Genomic DNA, 23,728 nt, shown 5'->3' with positions numbered 1-23,728 from the left:
AATGATAATACTGATTATATATATATATATATATATATATATATATATATATATATATAGGGCTGGGGAGTAACGAAATGCATGTAACAACGATACGTATTTAAAATACAAAATTTCAGTAACTGTATTTCGTTACAGTTACATTTTAAATAGGTGGTAATCAAATTACAGTTACTTTCAAAAAGTATTTTAGATTACCAGGGATTACTTTGATTTTTTAATGTCATTTATTTCATTTAATAGGCTATTAAAGTAAGCTGTTTGAGGATTTTTAACCAACGAGCCAATAGTTGATGATTCTCCGACTCTGTTTTAAAAAAAAAAATGCGCGCTGCCTGTTAAGTGTTCAGATATTAGCAACCTGCAGAGTGCAGACATGAGATCGCACGTATGGACGGGAAAACAGGGCATAACGCATTTCTCTAGTGGAAATTCAAAGACAGTTTTACTTATAAACGTGAAAAAGGACGTACAGTAACATCACAGTGCAATGCAAGCTATGTCTACCTGCAACAAAACGTCGATCTGCTTCAAACAATTCAACATCTAATAATTTGAAAAAGCATCTTGAGGTAGGCCTAAACTGTTCTTGTTCTTTGAAAATGTTATTTTCTCTATTTACTCCTTATTTTCCTATTTACTTGTATGTTGAGCTTTGTATGGTTACATCATTAGCCTACGTAATTTAAGAATTTATTAGGTCTTTGAAAAATAACACGAAATCCTCATAGAATTAACATCCACTTAATCATGCGTTAAATAATGTTTTATAAAGCCAATTTCTTTGTTTACTTTACAAACAAACTTTAAATCTAAATAATTAATTCCAAATGTTCAGGTATATGGCGCGTAATCGAGTTCATGATCAAAAATAGAGATTCAGTACTCCGCTGGTCATAAATCCAAAGGTTTTTTAGTTTTATTTTGATCTTTATTCCGGGCTTGCAAACAAACAGCTTTGTAATAATTCCCCCAAACTTCAGGAAATGTTTACTAACGCTGTCAGCAGGATGTTAACACAGCTACACGCTGAAAACAGACACAAAGAGGAGAACAGACGCGCCAGCAGAGAAAATACTGCACCACGCACAAGTTTACTGCTCGCGAAATACAGGAAGAATAATATATATATTATTCATACCAATAATATAAATATTATTGGTATGAATGTATCTCTGAAGGGAACTGTCTTCAGAAAAGTTTTGATGTAGCTTTGTGTATAGTGGTAACCATGAACTGGTTCCAAAACTGTTGAGGAACTGTAGGTGAGTAGGTGAGCTTTGAATATAGGCCTTCTCTCGAGATTATTTGGTAGATCATTTCATTTCATTTTCTTTAAACATTCTAAATGTTACAAACAAACTTTAATAAAACAATTTAAACCACTGTGTCATCTCGACTCTATACACCTATAAAACAACCTATAATATTAACAGTATTTTATTGTTGTCATTTAATATTTTGTAATCCCTCTGATGCACATCTTTACACATCCAAAAATATAATTTAGGAATGATATATCAATAGTAATTATATATGGATGTGATGTTAAAAGAAACAAATATTTTCTTAATTCGTTTAAGATATTGAAATTCTTTACCAACACATAGGTTATGTCTAATAAACTGTAGATATATATTTTGTAACTGATGTTAAAATATAATTTAGTGGAAAACTAAATCCTGATGGGTAGAGGTCATTTTTATTTACAGGTTGTAAACTTAAAACAGAACATCAAGTTAATATGGTCCTTTGTGTGAAGTATTTCAAAGTATTCCAAAGTATTTAGATTAAGTTACTAAACTTGAGTAATGTAACGAAATACGTTACTGATTACTTTTTAAAGCATGTATTTTGTAATCTGTAGTGAAATACTTTCTAAAAGTAACCTTCCCAGATATATATTCAAACACAATTCAAACAGAAATGTTTAAATAAAAATAAATGCGAAATGTACATCCGACTCACGTTCATTAACATTAAACAATACTCTTGTTAGAACTCTTTGTGTAAATTGTCTTTTGATTATCATCAGAAAGTCCTGTAAGACGTGCAGTGGATGAGTGTAAAATCAGTTCAACCCTACAGCTCAAAGAACGAAAGATAACGTTCTCCTATATTTAAAGAGGGTTTTTTTTCTGATGGCCCGCCATCTCAAATCCACTAGAGATTTTCTCAACTCGATCAATAAACTCACCGAATCCTGAGTTTCTCAGTTTGATAAACACCCACTTCAGATTCAGAGGATCTCAATCCGCTATCATCCACTCTTAAATCAGCAATCATCATTCTAAAACCATTTATCACCATCAACCATAAAATATTATAAAGTGACTCATACCCATATTAAATTAATTATAACAATATAAACCTTAATTTCAGTTTGATAAACACCCGCTTCAGATTCAGAGGATCACATTAATCCGCTATCATCCGCGCTTAAATCAGCAATCATCACTCTAAAACCATTTATCATCATCACCGATACAGTATTATAAAGTGACTCATGCCCATATTAAATTATTTATAACAACATAAACCTTATTTTAATCTCTTCTGTGTCGCTCGTGTTGCTTCCGTGAGGCATCTGCTTACGTCACACAACTCGTGTTCGTGTAATACATCATGTGTTTTTATAATATAATTATAATACTAATTATTTTTATTTATACATAATTAATTCACAATGCATATTAATAGATCGTTTAAACTTTTTAATTAAAAGTTTAAAGTTAGATTATACAATATTATTTTCTGTAGACTCCACATAACCAGAGTTACATGTGTCACTTCAGTTAATTAGCAAATAGTTATCAAACATCAAAACTCGAGTCTTTGGTCTTTCAAATAATGCGTATTTATAAAGGGTAATGTTGGATTTAATGATAAAAAGCCATTATAAACGTCAAACTGTGATTCAGTACACTGTCCAGCTAGAAAAGTTTCCACGATTCAGATTTTACCTGCCGTTGTAAGAACATTAATTAATTTCTCTTTGTCCTGCTCCTCTGGTCCTCTCCAGTTACTGACAGTGATGAAGCTCCAGTCCTCCACAGTTGACCTTTCTCCCAAAGTTTCTTCCTCCAGTATCTCCATCTCATGGCGTTTTCTTACTTGCCATGGTTGAATTTGACTTTCTAACTATGTGTATATAAAGACTAAAGCATTAGTGACTTTCGACCAACTGCTGAAACAAGTAAAGTCACCTTTATTTACATAAGTTTTATTTATATTTATATCTTTATGGGTGATTCTTAGACTATGGGCACTTTTATGTCCTTTGGGCATATTTTTAAAAATATATATAATTTTGGACAAATTCCTCTTTCTTTATCAAACTAACAATAAAACCACCTTAAAAACTTTTTACTACCTTTCTATTATGATTTTTTCATATTTTTCAACCTCCTTATAGGTGCCAAAATCACTGTTTTCTCCTTGTCGCACACCCAGACTTTTAAACTTCAACAATGAAAATACAGTTTAAAAATATGACTTATCTGGTAACTATTAATGTACCTGAATTAAGCACTAGTAAAATAATTAAAATACATTATAGTATTTAATGTGAGACTACTATCAATATTACTTTTTATACAAAATATAGCTGTCGCACAGTATTGGTGTCATTTCCACCACAATGCTGTAATGTCCCTTTAAAAAGTTTGTGTGAAAGATTGTTTAGGTGGTTTCTGTGGAAATGTTCAGTGACATTAGAGCACATGTTGGACATGGAGGAAATTTTAAATTTTCTTCAACAAAAAATGAAGAAAAATCAAGGTAAATATTGCTAGATCAGTTAATATATTTATTCTACGTCATTTCCAAACATGCTGTACCTTCAAGGGTGTTTATAAAAAGCTAAAAATTGTAAGTTAAATAAGAGTATTTTGCATACATGAAATGCTAAGTATTAATTCAAAGCGAATCAGTGAAGCTATCTTCCATTTTTTCACAATAAACTACAGAAATGTCATTTCCACCACAGTCATTTCCACCACACTGCCCTCTGTGGTGGAAATGACATTTATGGTTACAAAGTACAATTGATATGGATTGCAATAGTATAGTTGTGTTATACTTTTTATAATAATACACTATATTGCCAAAAGTATTAGGACACCCCTCCAAATCATTGAACTCAGGTGTTCCAATCACTTTCATGGTCACAGGTGTGGGTCGCTCTCAGCAGCTCAGTGAATTCAAGTGTGGTACCGTGATAGGTTTCCACCAGTGCAATAAGTCTCTAGAGCAGTGGAGACGTGTTCTCTGGAGTGACCAATCACGCTTCTCTGTCTGACAATCCGATGGACGAGTCTGGGTTTGGTGGTTCCAGGAGAACGGTACTTGCCTAACTGCATTGTGCCAAGTGTAAAGTTTGGTGGAGGGGGGTTATGGTGTGGGGTTGTTTTTCAGGGGTTGGGCTTGAACCCTTAGCTCCAGTGAAAGGAACTCTTAATGCTTCAGCGTGCTAAGACATTTTGGACAATTTCATGCTCCCAACTTGGATGGCCCCTTCCTGTTCCAACATGACTGCGCACCAGTGCACAAAGCAAGGTCCATAAAGACATGGATGAGCGAGTTTGGTGTGGAGGAACTTGACTGGCCTGCACAGAGTCCTGACCTCAACCCAATAGGACACCTTTGGGATGAATTAGAGCGGAGACTGCGAGCCAGACCTTCTCGCCAACATCAGTGCCTGACCTCACAAATGCGCTTCTAGAAGAATGGTCAAAAATTCCCATAAACACACTCCTAAACCTTGTGGAAAGCCTTCCCAGAAGAGTTGAAGCTGTTATAGCTGTAAAGGGTCGACCAACTGCATATTCAACCCTATGGATTAATGGGATGTCATTAAAGTTCATGTGCACGTAAAGGCAGGTGTCCCAAAACTTTTGGCAATATAGTGCATATAATTATATTATGATTTTTTTTTTATTTCTAAATTATATTACTTTTATATTAATTGGTTTAATTTTTTCTGTGTTTAAGATGCCACCTAAGACAACAAAAGAAAGGTCACAGGCCTATAGGGACAAAATAAAAGCTGACCCTATAAAATATGAAGGAGAGACTTAAAAGAGACAGATATGTCAAACGCTCTCTCTCACACACATGCAAACATACATACACTCTCACATTCAAGGTGCTCAAAATTTTCCACTTTCCACACCTCTGTTTAAATGATACAGTTACTCTTTACAGAAGATAAGTGTTCATTTGAGACTACTGAGAACATTTCAGTATCAAACTCTCACAATTATATAGCCTCATAATTATCTCACAATGTTGAGATTTTGATGCATCATTTATGGCTTATATTTTTGCCTTGCCATCATTTGTGTCAGTTATTTACAGTATGCACTGTAACAGTTAATCTGTGAGACAAATCAGTTTTATACATCAAACTCAGCACTACACTAAAACAGGTGTGGTTATGTTTAATGATTCTGTGAATTCTGTTTAATGAGTGTGATGAATTTAAGTATTTTTCTAATAAATATTTCTACTGTTTCTTTACATTCACGTTAACTCATTGTCATTTCCACCACACCCTGTCATTTCCACCACCACACACATTTTTAAAAAATATTTAAAAAGTTCTCATCACACATTAAAAATGTATCCACAATTTCTGAGATCATGCTCTACTTAATATAAAAATTAAAGTTATTTATTTTCTAATAAGCTCTTACCCAAACAAATATTAAATTTCAGAGTGTGACAGGTGTACAGTTCAGCATTTGGTCCTTAGAGCAGTTGAGTTATCTCATTGACAAATGTATAATTAATGTAAATTGTGGAAAAACTGGTAAAACTAGCTAAAAAAAAATGATCTTAGACAATTCTTGAGTGGCATAAATTATTCTATTTTTAAATAACAGCGGTATATTGAGATGTGGTGGAAATGACATTTGTTCATTGCGGGTCGGAAAAACTGTAAAATATTAACAATTTCTCTTGTAATCTAAGTTTGTCCTCTTACAGATCTTAAAACTAGAGATATTATTTAAACATACGAGAATGTGTTACGTGGCTTTTGAACAAGTTTTTTTTATTCAACTTCACAAGGCTAAAAGTGCACCTAGTTGAAGAAACGCCCAAATATTTAGGCTAATTTACTGATTAAAACCAAAGGTGTTCATCAGTGATTGTACATCAAGAGCAAGGACACGTTGTGTGCATTTTGTTTTGTGCTTTTACCAGAACGAAACGCTCGATTGTCTGTGTGAAAACTGTGTGAAATCCATCAGAACGCGGCGGCGCTTTCGTCGGCCAGAGGGATAACAATGTAGCCAATTTAGTTTCATATTTATATTTAAATATTGGGCTATAACCTAATATATTTTTTTTAAGATGTCACCAATGATGATTATAAAAAGTGAATAGCATGACAGATGCGCAATGTCGGGAGACCACTTCATTAAGTTTTGTTTTATAGTAAGTCTTTCTTTAAAGTGAATTTCGTTTTGTAGAAATTGTATCTTAATTTCAATCAGTGTTTCATCAACCAATTGCATATATTTAATAATTAGGAAGAAAACCATGAAGGTCGGGTGTGGTATGGATTGCGTAACAAACAAACTCATGTTTCCGCGGCCTTTAAATAAGGCTGAGTCTTCCTGTTTTAATTAAATTTATTACTTTGTCTTTATTACTTAAATAATTGATAAGATGTTTTTGGTCGAACAATATATTTTAGCTGATCTAGTTAGACACAAATTTGCGTAGTGGCTTATTGTGCAAACGTATTTTTCCTACCACATGCCAAACTCATAACTTTTCTTGCAGATTTAAAAAAAAAAAAAACAAATTCGCACATACTCTGCTCGGCAGCAGCAGACGCTGGCAAACGCGCGGGGGGAGGGTTGATCGATCCCATTCGGAACTTCTGCAAATCCCCATAACACAAACAGATAAAGAAACTTACTACAAATACTCATAACAGAGTCTAACAATTGTGTATTTCGTCAGCTTATTTCATATGATCAGATCAGGGCTGGGTTTCCCAATAACGATGTATCTTAGCTCTTAAGAGCGCTTTCTACGTGCGAGGTTACGAACGCTCGCTGCAATTCCACGTGCGTTTCCCAAAAATGCCCTTAACATGAACGTGCGAGAACGCGCTCTACGTGCTACTTAAGAGTCGCTGTCCGTTTCTCAAGTGCTGAATATTACCTTATAAAATCGTATCCTTTAACGTTTAACCTAATAATCGTCACCTGATGTGGTTTAGAATAAATAAATAAATAGATACCTTTCAAAAAGATTAAATTAATGTTCTTCTGGAGGAGGTAGAGCTAAACAAAGATGTAATTTTCAGACGATTTCTTTAAGCTATATATATATATATATATATATATATATATATATATATATATGAAGACTTCAGATGCAAAAGCCTCTAAGTGCCGTCTGAAATTTTCTTCTAAAATTAGCATTTTTATCAAGCTCATATGTTTAGGTTCAGTAATTTCACTTTAATGGCAATTAATAGGTCATTTTCTTTTCCATTAATGTGAAATAACTGAACATAAACATACAAGCTTGATAAAACTGTTCATTTTATAAAAAAATTTCAGATGGCACTTAGAGGCTTTTGCATCTGAAGTCTTCATTCATACACACACACACACACACACACACAGTCAAACCACAATTTATTCAGACACCTTGAACATTTCATTCATTATTACAGATTATTCACTATAGTTTTTTTTTTTTTAATGGTAGTAAAATATGACAAGATCTCAAATAACACTTCAGCAAAACATGGTCAGGTCAAAGTGTCAAAATAATTTTTGTTTCCAAATTTGTATCAATTTTACTGGTAGTCCACTGTATGAAGAATTTTTGGGCATAATATGTCACAGTTTACTTTATTTTGTCATTCTCACTTACATAAATTAACTATAGTGTCTATATTTAACTTAAATTAATTATAGTTTATATATATATATATATATATATATATATATATGTGTGTGTGTGTGAGTGTGTGTGTGTGTGTGTGTGTGAAATCAATCAAACTGATTCAGTGTTTTTGAAGTTAATATCTAAAATTGTTTATGTTTTAAAATTTAGTTTATAGTTGAAAAAAGTCAGTCACTTCAGAAACACTTGGAAGAACTCCTATAGTAGCTATTTCATAGAGCTTTAGGCCTTGGGTGGTAGGCCTATATAAAGCCTATATAAAGGGTATATAGGGTGACAGTAGTACAAATTATGTACTTCATCTAGCCAATTTCTACAGGTGTACAGACAAATTTTTTATTGCAGACATGTTTTATCAGCACTATTTATGACATCATGTGTATTTTTATTTTTTTATTTTCTTCCCTTTTCTTTTCATATTAAACAACAAAGAGTATTTAAGAGGAATACAGTCAAAACCTTAGCTGTTATACACATTGCACTTGAATAAAGGTGTAATCTGCCGGTTGTCCTGTAGGTGACCTCATAACTCTGTCTTCTTACGATGCACTTAGAGCTTTACGATTACTCCAGAGCACTCGTAGATCTACGATCATTTTCAAGTGCAACTTAAGTTACGATGCTTTTGGGAAACAGACCTTAATATTAAGATCACTCGTACGATCGTTTTTACGATCAATTTAGGCTTACGATGCTTTTGGGAAACGCAGCCCAGGATGTTAAAATTAACAAAAAGCACCAAGATTTCAAAAAGGTCTGTCACGCGCATCGCTTAGGCTAATATTTTGAGTCTCCCGCCCTCTGGATTAATGGCTTTGGTGACAAACATTTTAAACAAAGCGCCCTTCCCCCTATCTCAAACTTGTCAAGTGTTGCAGAGCAAGCACTGTTAGGTTGAGTAGCCCATTGTGGATAGTCAGATTAGGCGATTATCTATAGCAGAAACTTTTTTATCTTAATAGCCTAGCACTTCTTGAATAACAAAATGTTGATTATTGGGATATCAACATTTTTTTTTTTTTTTTTTTTTTGTAGCTTATGGCATGACATTTTTTTTGTAATGTTTATGAGTGTGTTAATGGATACAAACTGCACAATTGCAGTTTATCAGTATGTTGCATAGCTATAATTGCACGAAATGGTTGAAACATTAACACATTAAAATCGTCTGATAATCATACAGTAGTTAACATGAACCCTTTGTAAGCGATGTGTTACCATTACATCATGGGCGTACGGGACATCCCCTCAGCCCCCACCCTATGATGGGCCCTGTCGCAGATTATTTACTATTTAGCCTTTGCTTTTTTTAGAACTAAACTCAATTGACTATAAAGATAAAACTAAAGCAGCCAACTGAAGCCCAAAAATGCAAGCAGAATACCATAGAAAATAGTGCTAAATTACCACAAAAGGGGGAAAAATTCACTGTTGTTTCCATCGCTGTTTGTAAGGTAGCCAAGACAACAGCAAGCTTTGATGCGCTGTGCTTGTGTTATACTGTTAGCGGTCATGTGTCGAGACAAATAAAAATGTTCATTCTTTGCTGAGATATTATTATATTATTATTATTATATTGCCCAAACATAAATATCATAGCCAATAAGTCTAGAGTTAGGCTATTTCTTTATTCTTTTACTGTAAATACATGAATTTAGTTTAGGACTATAGGCCTATCATTTGATGCACCGATCGAAATTACTGAAAATTTGCGGCTGAAACAGCAATTTATGCGCTTATATAATATATTGTTAAAATATATTAAAATATATTGCTTGACCAAAAACATCTTATCAATTAATTAAGTAATAAAGACAAAGTAATAAATTTAATAAAAACAGAAAGACGTCTATTGCTTCAGCCTTATTCAAAGGCCGCGGAAACATGAGTTCGTTTGTTACGCAATCCATTCCACACCCGACGTTCATGTTTTTCTTCCTATTTATTAAATATATTGGTTGATGAAACATTGATTGAAATTAAGATACAATTTATACAAAACGAAATTCACTTTAAAGAAAGACTTACTATAAAACAAAACTTAATGAAGTGGTCGAACTCATGTCTGAGCCGCTGCATGTCTCCCGACATTGCGCATCCGTCATGCTATTCCCTTTTCATAATCAACATTGGTGACATCTTAAAAAAAATATTAGGTTACAGCCCAATATTTAAATATAAATATGAAACTAAATTGATTACATTTTTATTCCTCTGGCCGACGAAAGCGCCGGCGCGTTCTGATGGATTTTTTCCTCATGACAGCTGAAACAACTTAAAACAGGCCTTCCGTCATTTTGGCGATAGCCTATTGATGCAAGACTACAAATGGTCTTTTATTTGTGTACGCTCACAATAACAACAAAACCTTGTGCTTTAGTAAAATTAAATAAATAAAAAACAGGGTGAGCTTTTAGATGTCTCTCTGCGAGAAACGTCTCAAATGAACTTAAACTCAGCGAATAATTGTACCTAAAAAGAAAGAAATATCTCAGTTCGATAATAAATTCGTAGGTCTGTGAGAGGCGATCCGCTGGAATGTGTCGTTTCTGAATTTGATATTTTAAGGAATAGAATACACTCCTGCATTTAAATGCAGCTGCAGGAGTTGCAGTTGTTTTTATAACGTTTTATTAATCCGTCCATTCTTTTTAGTTTCAATTATTTAGCTAAATCGTGCCTTAATAATGGGAGCGAAATTATTCGGTGACTCACGTTTTACTAAAATAAAGGATATAATTCATGAAACACGCAACAATTTCTTAATCAGTGTCTAAACAGGCTATATTTTTATTAAGTAGTTATCTGTCAAATAAAGAACAGGTAACGAATAACAAAGAATGTGCGTGTCAAAAATCCATGCTGTTTTATTAAAGGAGTTTAACATATAAATAAAAATGTATTTGTGATAAATATAGGCCTAATATGTGAGAAAATTGACATTTTGCATAAAGATAAATGTGCTTTGATGCATTTGTTGGATAACTTGTGGTTAAAGCACCACTCAGTGGTCAAAAGGTGCAAATGCACTTTGCGACACGGCGGCGGCGGTAGAAACGCCGTTTTGGATGGCCACCTACTGTAGCTTCTTATATTTTTCAGCAGAGACAGTACAGAGATCATAGAGAAGCTGGCAGAGAAAATTGATGAAAGCAGAGTATCCTATTTTAATATTAGTAGAAAACATATCTGGGAAAGTGCAAGACTCACAATGTCCATGAAGTCATTCTGCCCATCGAAGAGGATTGATGTCAAATTTATGGATGACCTGGGGGCAAGTGAGGGAGCAATAGATTCTGGTGGGCCAAGGAGGGAGTTCCTCACTCTGCTTATGGAGAACCTTAAACAGGGGGCATTATTTGTTGGTCCTGATGAAGCCAAATTCCTGAATTTCAACAGTAGATGTAAATAAGCACTGGATATAAACATGCACTGCCGCATTCTAGTATATTTGAATAAATCTTGATGAATCAGTATTCAATAATCTGTGTCTCAAATCATTGTTTTTCAGCAATGCAGAATGATGATTACTTCTATGCTGGTGTTGCTATTGCTCTCTCCATTGTGCATGGGGACCAGGACCACAGTTCATTTCACCTAGCCTCTTTAAAGCACTGACGGCTAACCCTGAGGCCACAGTCATTTCTGTTGAAGAGGTTACAGATCCGATGCTTTGCACCAACTTGCAAAGAGTAAGCTCCCTCAGAAGTTTCATTCTTTCTTTTTTTTCTTTTTTTTTTTTGAAAAAATTAATTACCCAGTATTATTCATTTAAATATTTGCTAACACTTTACAATTAGGTTCATTACTTAACATGAACTAATAATGAACTGCACTTATACAGCATTTATTAATGTTTGTTAATGTTAATTTCAACATTTATTAATACAAATATTAAAATTTTGATAACATTAGTTAATACACTGTGAACTAACATGAACAATGAACAACTATATTTTCATTAACTAACGTTAACTAAGATTAGTAAATACGGTAACAAATGTATTGACAGTGTTGGGGAAGCTACTCTGAAACTGTAGTTTGACAAGCTACAAGCTACTCATAAATTAAAGTAGCTAAACTACAGTCAAGCTACCCTTTTGAAAAAGTAGTTAGCTACACTACAAGTTACTACATCGAAACTACTTTGATTTTTTTTTTTTTTTTAATGACATAGCTTATTACAAATAACTGGATAACTGTTAATGAAGAATGTTTAAGTAAGATGTTTGGAGTTTAAAACAAAACAGTGCACTACAATTATGATTTCAAAATGTACTGTTTTATTTTGTAAACTATATCAAAAGATATAATACTCAAATGTAGCCTATATCTCACACTAACTCTCTTTGCACGCTTTATAAATAATACATTCAGAATTTTAATATAAGTTTTGTTTATCATGCTATGAGAGGACTGACGACCAATTGCACTCTGCAGTTTCAAAAGTGATATCTACAAATAAATGCAGGATTCACACAAAAAATTGCTACCATAACCAAAACACAGGACAAAAATATGCAATAATAATAAGAATAATAAGAAATGTAAATGCAGACTAGAAAAATATTAATTTTTGTGTCTATTTTTTTTTAAATTCTATTCCAATTATTTGTAAAATGACTTAAAATCCTAAATGTCTCACTATTGCTATTCTTATTATGGTGGAGCCGTTGTTTACACATTACATCTTCACTTTACTATAGCACCCTCACTGATTTCAGAAGCACCCTCAATGATTTGATTCTGGAACCGGACCTGCAGTTAAACCGAACCGGAACTTAAATTGGATACACGGAATAATGCAGGTTATACTCACAGCACATGCAGTGATAAAGCTTTGAGACGCGAATCATGCGCTTCTCGCGTGAACATTCTTATACCCGAGCAACCGATTTATTAGATCAGCCTTTGCCATGTGATAAGCGCACTAAACTATTGCGATTTTGTTTTCAGTTCAACTGACGGATGAACTGTTCTCGATGAACTGCTGATTACCTGATAAAGCAGCAAGATGCGTTATATAACAATAGATGGCGGTAATGCACGATTTTAGTTTATGATCTGAAGACGCTGTGCTTCTTTATGAATGAATTAGGTTCGTCAGAACGCAAAACGGAAAGTAGCTTGTAGCTTTTGGTCGCGCTACACCGCTACTTGCTGGAAAATGTAGTTAACTACTGGAAAAGCTACACTGTTTTAAAAGTAGCTGAACTACATACAAGCTACTGAAAAATGTAGTTAAACTAGTAGCGCTGCTACAAGTAGTTAACTACTCCCCAACACTGTGTATTGATCATGTGTAAGATTGAAAATATCCAAAGATATTTTAAAATGAACAAAGACATTTGCTTTACTTTTTCAACCCCCTCTCTCTTGCCAAGGGCCATTTGGAAGGCACAAAGGTGATAGTGATCAAGGCCTGTAGGCCAAGATGTGTGTATATGGGGGGTCTACAAATGGTCACACCTTTAGTACAGTGGGGGGAAGTTTTAATCTTCTGATTGGTCAGTTTGAATGTCTCACATTTGGGTTTAAGTCACATGGTCAAGGAAGGGATAAAAGGGGATTTTAACTGTTGCTCTGGTCTCTTTTTTCCTATGCTCTTCTTCCTTGGATCTCGGGCACTCTCTTGCCCTCTCTCTCTCTCTCTCTCTCTCTCTCTCTCCCTCTCGTGCACATGCGTGGCGTTTGTGGAGTGTGAATTGGAGCGCGACTGTGGAGTCCTTTCTTCTTTTTCAAAGGTCTGTTCACTTAAGTGTTGTTTCTCTCACTGTTTCTTACTGTGTATGGTCACGAAACACTAAAATAGTGTGGTGAGAACGGGGAGGTTGGGTTTGCCAGTTTCTTTAACTGGCTGCCATGGCGAATGCGGAAACAGCGAGTTATGAGCAACTCACCCGGCAGCATGGAATAAAAGTGCCGGTTGGAGCTGAATGCTCAGTTGAAGAATGTGTGTTAGCATTGGGAGAAGTGGTTGGTCACAGCAGTATTCGTTCGGCGTCTAGAATGAACGGTGCTGTGGTATTGTTCCTAGATAAAGTTGAAAAAGTGAACATGATAGTTGAAAACGGGGTAGTTCTTAATGATAGTTTGATTAAGGTTTTTCCACTTGTCAATCCAGCGAGGAAGGTTTTGATTTCTAACGCCCCCCCATTTATTAGTGATGAAGCGCTGCAACGTAAATTATCTCGCTTTGGACAGTTGGTTTCTGCAATCAAGAAAATTCCCTTAGGGTGCAAATCTCCGTTGCTGAAACATGTCGTGTCGTTTCGCAGACATGTATATATGATTTTGAGGAGTGATATTGATGAACTGAATGTTGCTTTCAAATTCAAAGTTGACAGTTTCGATTATGTAATTTTTGCAACAACGGAGAGCATGAAGTGCTTTGGATGCGGGAAAGTGGGGCACTTGGTACGCGCTTGTCCAGATAAAAATGTGGTAAATGGTACAGAAGATGAAGGTCAGAGTGTGGAAAAAGAAAGTGAAATTAGTGAGGTTTCAGATTTGAGTGTGAATAAAGAAGGACTAAGAAGTAGTATAGGAAAGAGTAGTGAGGAACGGATTCCAAAAAATTATGAGACAATCGATGTTGAATTTGAAGAGATGGAGGGTGAAATACTCAAAGAGGATGAAGCTGTTTTTAAAGTGCCAAGGGTTAAAAGGAAGTCAAAGATGTGTGAGATGGCATCTACATCAAAAAAAAAGGTACAGGACGAGCCTGTTAATAAAAGTTCTGAGGAAGCTTTGAATGCAAGTGATTTGTCTGGCTCAGAAAGTGAGCAAGATTTTTCTGAAGTTCAAATTGAGGAAGATGTGGGGCAAGACTGTAGTGGTTATAGTTTGGAAAGAATGAAAAATTTCCTCCAGCGTACAAAAGGAATGAGGAATGTTGAGGTCATAGACTTCTTTCCTGATCTTTCCTTATTTATTGACTCTGCAAAAAGTTTAATGAAACAGAAAGGTGAAGGTTGTTTGTCAAATCCTGAGGTGTATCGTCTAAAAAAGATTGTACAAAGAGTGCGTCCTCAAGCAATAAATAATGATTTGTCACAAGAATAATGGAGCAGTATGGACATGGCTTTTTGTGCTGTTTTCATCCCTCATAATGAGCAATTTTAAAATCGCTTCCCTGAATGTAAATGGGGCGAGGGATGCAAGTAAAAGAGCACAGGTTTATGAGTTAATGAAACTAAAAAGTATAGATGTCATGTTTTTGCAAGAAACTCATAGCACAAAGGAAAATTAAATTGAATGGATGAAAGAGTGGGAAGGAAAGGTAATTCTAAGTCATAAAAATGCTCTTAGTGCTGGGGTGGCTGTTTTGTTTTCAAAGACTTGTCTACCAATATCTTATGACGTGGTTGAAGTAATACAAGGCAGATTAATTAAGATAAAAGCAAACTTTGAACATGTTACTATGGAATTGATAAATGTCTATGCTCCTGTGAAATCAATGGAAAGAATGTTGTTTCTTGAAACTTTATGTGACAGTTTAATACAGAACATTTTTTAGTACTGGGTGGAGATTTTAATTGTACAAGTAGGGACTTGGATAGGAATCACATTGAGCCTCATATGGCTTCAAGAAGCAAATTACTAAATGTGATTAAAACATGGCAACTTTGTGATGTGTGGAGGACTTTTCATTGTAATGAAAGGCAGTATACTTGGGCCCATGTAAAGGAAAATTGTATGTCACTTGCAAGATTAGATTTTTTTTATTGTTTTAAATATCAGAAACAATGTTTTAAATCTTGTTATATTTGTCCTGTTGGTTTCTCTGATCACTCGATGGTTGTTGCACATGTTTTTATTAATTCTGTTAAAAGTAAGAGTGCGTATTGGCATTTTAATTGTGCCTTACTTGAAGATGCTCATTTTTGTAAATGTTTTTCATTCTTTTGGTTGGGGTGGAAATCAAAAAAGTCTTCTTTTACATCAATACAACAATGGTGGGAGATTGGGAAGGTTCAAATTCAGAAGCTTTGTAATCAGTACACTTTCAATGTTACTAGAGACATTGTTCAATCCATAAGGAATCTAGAGATGGATATTGTGGAACTTCAGTCCTTAAATGAAGTTTCTGCAAATCAAAATCAATTGCAGGCACTTAAAAGAAAAAAAAACAGCCTTAGCAGATCTATTAGGTACAAGGTCTCAGGGGGCGTTGGTTAGATCTAGATTTCAAAATATTTCTGAAATGGATGCCCCGTCCAAGTTCTTCTTCAGTCTAGAAAGGAAAAATGGCCAGAAGAAAAGTATTCAGTGTTTACGGTCAGAAGATGGAAAAGTTCTAACTGAGGTTTCTGACATTCGTAAAAGGGCTGTCAGCTTTTATAAGGAGCTGTATTCTAACAGTCCTGTGGATGGCCAGTTAATGGCTGAATTTGTATCAAGTCTTCCAAAAGTGGAAGAAGATTCTTATGCAGAACTAATATGTCCTTTAACAACAGACGAACTTTTCAGTGTTTTACAGAATATGAAGAATGGCAAAGCATCGGGATTAGATGGATTGCCTGTTGAATTTTATAAGGCGTTTTGGCACTTGTTGGGGGAAGATTTATTAACAGTGTTGAGTGAAAGTTTGGATAAAGGAAAACTACCAAAGAGCTGCAGAAGAGCTGTTTTAACTTTGCTCCCCAAGAAAGGCAATCTGAAAGATATAAAAAATTGGAGACCAGTCTCTTTATTATGCACTGATTACAAGATTTTCTCAAAGGTTTTGGCGAATAGACTGAAGAAGGTAATTGGACAGGTTATACATATAAATCAATCTTATTGTGTACCTAATAGATCTATAGTGGATAACATATCCTTAATTAGAGATGTTTTGGAAGTCTCTAGGTTATTCGGGAAAAAATGTGGCTTGATTTCACTAGATCAAGAGAAGGCTTTTGATCGGGTGGATCATCAGTTTTTATGGTACACTTTTGAATCTTTTGGTTTTCCACCAGCGTTCACTGCCTTGATTAAAGTGCTTTATGAAGATATTGAAAGTGTACTGAAAATCAATGGTGGTTTGAGTAGCCCTTTTAAAATACAAAGGGGGATTAGACAAGGATGTGCCTTGTCAGGCATGCTTTACTCTATAGCCATAGAGCCCATGCTGAATAAAATTAGGACTATTTTAGATGGTTTTAATTATGACAGTGTTTTCCCAGCTATAAAACTATCAGCATATGCAGATTATGTTTTAGTTTTAACTAGTGGACAGGATGATATTGATAAGCTGGTTGATATTGTCAATATTTATGCAAAAATTTCATCTGCAAAAGTAAACTGGGCCAAAAGTTCAGCATATAGTGTTGGAAAATGGAAGGATGGAGAATTGGTTTTACCAGGTGATATGGTTTGGTCACAAAGAGGTCTGAAATATCTTGGAGTCTTTTTAGGTGATGAAGTAATGATGGAAAGAAATTGGGAAAATATTATTGAAAATGTAGAAGGAAGGTTAGGAAGATGGAAATGGCTTTTACCCAAAATGTCCTTTAGGGGCAGAGCACTGATTATTAATAACTTAGTAGCCTCTTCGTTATGGCACAGATTAATGGTTCTAGAGCCTCCTGAAGGGGTTCTGGGAAAAATACAGGTCATGATGATCAACTTTTTTGGGGATAGATTACATTGGTTACCACGGAATGTTCTTTATCTTCCAAAGGAGTTGTTGACCTTATAAGCAGGAAAGTGGCTTTTAGGCTACAGTTTGTTCAAAAGTTTTTATACTGTCCAAGTATAACTTGGTTTGGACCAGCCTGTTGCCTTTTAAGTAAGGTTGGAGGGTGGGGTTTTAGAAGAAATATATTTTGGACAGATTGTAAGAGTTTTAATTTGAAGTCTATTTCTACCTTTTATGAGAGTGTAAGAAAAGCATGGTGTATGATACAGGTTAGAAGATCTTTGTCAAATAAGTCTCTGTATTGGTTTTTAGAAGAACCGTTGATTAATGGTGCTCGACTTGACTTATGTGGAGACACCACTTTGTGGCTAATGCAAGTTTTAACGAAAGCCAAAATTGTTCAGATGAAAGACTTGATAGAAGTGGCTGGTATCACTTTGGACAATGCTGATGCACTTGCACAGAGACTTGGAATCAAATCAACAAGGACAGTTCATTTTTTATTGAAGGAGTGCAGAGAAAACTTGGGTGAAGAAGACTGGAACTTTTTATCAAATAAAGCACTTCCTGATAAAACGGATAATTTTCCTTGTATGGTGATCTCTGAAAGTGTAATAGAAAATGAATCTCTTTCAATGACCTCAGAGAATTTTAGAAATATAATGTTTGATACAATAGGGGGAAAGAGTTTATATAAAGTTTTTGTGAAGGTGATAAATAAAGAGAAATTAAAACGTATTGATACACCATGGAGAGATCATTTAAGTGTGGATTTTGAAGTTAAACCTTGTTGGGGCTCTTGTTACAAACCACCATTGACAAAAAATGTGGGTGATCTTCAGTGGCGCATTTTACATGGAATTGTTGCTGTAAATGCTTTTATTTCAATATTGAATCCAAATGTGCAAGACAAATGTCCTTTTTGTGGTGAAAGAGAAACTATTTTTCATTGTTTTATGCATTGTGAGAGATTAAGACCTTTGTTTGGTTTATTGGAGATTTTGTTTGCTAATGTTAATGAAGTGTTTACAATGATTGTGTTTATTTTTGGTTTTAAATACTTTAAAAGGAAAAATAAGAAAGGACGGTTGTTAAATTTGATCTTAGGTCAAGCCAAGATGGCAGTTTATATTAGTAGGAAATATAAAATTGCTGGCAGTAGTAAGAATGTTGAATTGTTATTCAAGGGGCTTATAAAAGCACGAATAAAACATGATTTTATTTTCTATTCTCATATGAGGAAATTGGAAAATTTTGAAGAGGTTTGGACTGTAGGAAGAATGTTGTGCTGGATTGAAAATGATGCATTGCACTTTGCTGAGGAATTGGAGTAAATTAAATTTTATGTGATAGTGTTTTTGTTTTGTATTTTGATGTTGTATAATTAATAAAGGTGTGTTAAATCTCTAATCTCTTTCTTTCTTTTTCTTTCTTTCTTTCTCTTTCTTTCTTTCTTTCATTAAATAGGTACGTGCTGTTGTGGGCCGTGTGATTCATGTAAGTGATGTCACAGAAACTGTTGAATGCAGGGGCTCATGTATGGAGACACAGGCCTGTTACATTGAGGATTCTGGTGGAAATATCAAGCTTCAGCTCTGGGATAAACTGATTGGGAGGGTTGTTGTTGGGCAAACCTACAAGTGGTCGAATCTTAGCACCAGGATGTTTGGTGGCAAACTGTATGTGACAACCACGCGCCACAGCGAAATTGAATTAATGGATCCATTGCCTGGCTTGAAAAAGGAAATCGACTTCCATATTGACGAAGGTGAGGTAAACATAAGTGAGGGCAAGATCACGTCTGTCGAGGTTGTGGTGTCCAGACGCTGTTGCAGATGTCAAGCATGGCAAGAGGATTTTGAGGCGAAGGCCAAATTTCATAGATGTGTACGTTGCAAAAGATTGCAAATTTTGCAGATGTACGAATCTACAGTCAGTGCTTCTCTGACACTATCTGGAAAATCTGAGGAAGAATTGATGGTGCCAAATACAGTTGTCAAAAGGTATGATTTGTATATGTATGTTATTGTAATTATAATTGTGTAGTGTTTTGATACTGTCATAATTTACATGTACATAGGGAAAAAAAAAGTGTGCTGTATGCCCAGTGTGTGTTAGGGAGTTTAACATAAAAACATCCAAAAAGTTTGGTGTTTTGGGACTGTTCAGCAGTGAATAGATTTTCAAATTTCTTGCTACTTCATTGGCAAGTACATTGATATTAGGTCAAATAAGAATGTATTTATTTTGTTGTATGAAGAAATAGTACTTTCATTTTTATAAATGGAAAGATGAGTTTTATTAGGTTGTGCACAAAGGTAATTTCAACCTCAAATCAATAGGTTTAGAAAGACTGCTAGATTTAAGTACAAAATCATTATTTTAACCATTAGTGTGGTACTATTTAAGTTATTTGTTTCACTGAGGAATCACTTTAACTTAAATTCACAAACTTTATAAATTTTATTTTTTATAGTAAACACTTTAACAAGGGTTTTTAGTTTTTGTCTTTTTTTATTGTAAAAATGTACATGCAGTAATGTATTTTCTAATTAGAGTTTAATATTGAAATTGGAACTATTAAAATGCAACATTTATTAAATATGTAAATTTAGATTTTGGAGGGTTTAATAGGTAAATTTGTCTGAAGTATAAAACTTTAGGAATCTTTTTATAATGTAAAGAAACGTATTTATAAAACACTATTTTGTCTAACTAATATAGCATAATCAGATGCAGCTTTATTTTTACTAATAGTAATATAGAAGTTTGTCCATCATAGTATGTTAAAATGAATTGCATGCCATTTATCAATGGGAGTTTGTATAGTTGTATAGTACTTATTTTATGATCATTAATCAATAATTAAAGTGATTGCTAAATTATAATAAAAGAGAATTGCTTGTAATGCTGTAGTATGAATTTTGTTAAATTTTAAATTTGGAATATAAAAGTAGTGGTATTTTATATGTAGCCTAATTGTTGTACAATTAGTAGTTAATATGCAAGTAATAAATTATAAATCAGTGGAAAGGCTGAACATTTTAGATAAAAATATTTTAAGAGATTATAAATGTATGTAGTTAAATTATGATGTATGCAAAGTCAAGTAGTGGGTTAGTGCAGTAGGGTACTTGTAATGTATTATTTTTTGCAAGTTTTAGCTTCAGAGAAAAATGCTATTGTCAAATAGGAAATGTTTCTGTTATAATAATCAAGGTTAATCTTATCTATGTGTAGTTGTAGTGATATGTATTGATGTTTGCCACTAGGTTATAATAAAATGTTAAGTGTTTTGTACAGAAATTTTTATATTGTATTTGAAAACTAAGGGTTTTTTTTTTATTCAATAATGGTTATGGGTCTTCATTCATGTAAACAGTAATATATGTAAGTAAAGAGTTTGGTATGTAAAGGAAATGAGTTTGAGTTTAATTGGAATGAAGAGATTTATTTTAAAGTACTATTATCATTTTTATGTTTTTTTTTTTGTTTTGTTTTGTTTTTTTTTAGTTTGGCAGTCATAATTGTAAATTATAACAATATTGCATATGCAAATATTGCAATGCAAGTACATAGGGTTAATGAATGTAATGATCAAAATTTGATTAGCTGGTATTGAGATGATGGTTAAAATTCTAATTACGGTTTATGAAAGAATTTAAATGGAAGTTTTGGTTTTATGTGTAGGTGTAAAATGTTTTTTGCAAATTTCTATTTTTTTTTTTAATTTTTTTTTAATTCTTTATTTTTGAAACATTGGGAACAATACAATAGCCAAATTGACATAACCTCATGGTCACAGTTCCAGTCTGTGATCTAGATCAAGGTTCTCTATTCCCAACATTCCCATTTTTGTAAGTATAATAAGAACATATTAGAACACAAACAAAGGGTGCATTACTATAATACAAATCTCTAATACATATAAAACAAAAGATAACACAATTATTTTGTTAATAAACGATACATACAATACAGTACAATAAAATCAACCCTTGATTACCATTATCTTTGCAACTTTCAGGACAACATTCCTGCATGTTGTGTTTGATTAACATAGGATACCCATTTTGACCATAAGACTGAAAATCTATTCATCTGCAAGCGGAGTGAGAATGTTAGTCTTTCCATCTGGTAGATTTCATTAACACATTCTATCCATTTTTCCAGAGTAGGGGGATCAGGGAGGAGCCAGTGTCTGGTGATAGTTTTCTTACAGGCAATAATTAAAATTCTGAATAGATACTTTGCATAATCAGGTAAGAAGTCTGTGTTACCCAAAATAAAGTTGGTAAAGTTGAAGGGTATTTTCATGTTGAGAATATTTTCGATATCTTTGTGTATCTCTATCCAATATTGTTTTATTACTGGACAATCCCAGAATATATGCCAATGGTTGGCATCTTCACTTCCACACTGCCTCCAGCACTTAGTCTCCTCCCCGGAGCCAGAAATTTTCTGTTTTGGCGTAATGAAAAACCTGATCAAACATTTCCAACCAAATTCCCTCCAAGAATGTGAGTTTGTGCATATCCACTGTGATATGCAGCAACCAATTCCATTCCTCATCAGTTATTTTCATGTTACTTTCCCTTTCCCATTTTGTTTTCACATATAACGTTGAATTTGTTTGTTTATTCATAAATCCCTTATACAGCCGTGAAACAATACCCTTTTTGACTTTTGCCTGGTATGCCATCAATATTTCTTGGAGCACTGGTTCTTGCATATCAAGGGACCTAATAACTTCTTGATTGAGATAATGGCGTATCTGTAAATATCTGTAAAAGTCATGTTTCTCCAAATTATTACTGGTTTTAAGTGATTGGAAATCTTTCACTTTACCTTTATCTATTAATGAGAAATGTGTTGTTATACCCTTCGACACCCAGTTTTGGAATCCGACATCTGTTTGGTTGGGTTTGAAATCAGGGTCATAGGCACACCACCTTATTATCTTCAGATTATCGTGCAATTTATATTCATGTTTAGCCTCCATCCAGATTTTTAGTTGTGATTTTATCCAAGGGTTTTCAATCTTGCATAGAGTCCTTTCTAATTCTTTATTTCCCAATATTGCCAGTAAAGGTGGTTCTGACATAAGACGTACTTCAATGTCTTTCCACATAGCACTGTAGTTTGTATTACAAAGATTTATCAGGGGTTTAATTTGCGCAGAGTAGAAATAGTTTCTAAGATGTGGTACAGCCATACCCCCGTTTTCTTTGGAGAGCTGTAATGTTTTAAATCTGATCCTGGGCTTTTTTCCTAACCATATAAATCTAGAAATCATTTTGTCACATTCTAAAAATTGCTTTTTTGTAATTTCTGTCGGAAGAGCTTGAAACAAAAATAGAAATCTTGGTAATAGGTTCATTTTTACAGATTCAATTCTTTGGATTAGATTAATGAAGGGGGTAACGGTCCATCTCTTTATATCCAGTTTTATTTTGTTCAAAAGATCATCGTAGTTACATTTAGCTATATTGGTTATATCTTTGGGAATTAAAATACCTAGGTATTTGTGGCGACCAGGGCGGGCGAGAGCCGTGAGGGAACGGCGCGAGGCCGGTGGCGCGAGTGTTAATGAGCTTCACCTGGGAGGCGCACCGGCCTTGAGTCCCTCACGGAGGAGCTCCGGGAGCATAAAAGGAGGAGCGACTACAGTGAAGGACGAGAGAGGACCAGGCCTGGACTTTATGTTATGTTTTATTATGTTTGTGTGGCCGGCAGACGTCCGCGAGGGTCTGCCGGCATTACTTTCGTTTTGTTCTTTGTTTATTTCTAATTAAAGTTTTGTTGAATGTTCGCCGGTTCCCGCCTCCTTCTTCCCGTATTGACGAACTTCGTTACAGTATTTTAATATGGTCCGGTCCCATTTAAGATTTAATTCATCACTTATTGTTTTTGGAGGGTTATAATTAAATTTCAATATCTGTGTCTTGCTTACATTTAATTTATAACCAGTATAATCATCAAAGCTTTTTAGCGTCTGAAATAATTTGGGAAGTGATGTGTTTGGTTCACTTATGTATAACAACACATCATCTGCGTATAGCGCCACCTTGTGTATATCACCAGAAATATTTATACCTTTTATACTGTTTGTTTGCCTTATTAATTGAGCTAGCGGTTCTATATAAAGGGCGAAGAGTAAAGGAGAGTGTC

At 34.2% G+C, this 23,728-nt stretch overlaps 1 long non-coding RNA gene across 2 annotated transcripts; it reads left to right on the top strand.

Moving 5' to 3' along the window:
• Positions 1–65: 65 nt before the first annotated feature.
• Positions 66–21,693, top strand: LOC125268878. 2 transcript variants are annotated; one of them, XR_007184990.1, is made up of 3 exons: positions 66–572; positions 11,447–11,627; positions 19,025–21,693. It is a non-coding gene; the product is annotated as an uncharacterized LOC125268878 (long non-coding RNA). The 2 variants fall into 2 exon arrangements; XR_007184989.1 differs by lacking the exon at positions 66–572 and adding an exon at positions 10,270–11,339.
• Positions 21,694–23,728: the final 2,035 nt, after the last annotated feature.

This window comes from Megalobrama amblycephala, linkage group LG5 (genome assembly GCF_018812025.1).
Source record: "Megalobrama amblycephala isolate DHTTF-2021 linkage group LG5, ASM1881202v1, whole genome shotgun sequence".
Taxonomy (NCBI): domain Eukaryota; kingdom Metazoa; phylum Chordata; class Actinopteri; order Cypriniformes; family Xenocyprididae; genus Megalobrama; species Megalobrama amblycephala.
This window is presented reverse-complemented; position numbering and strand designations above follow the sequence as displayed.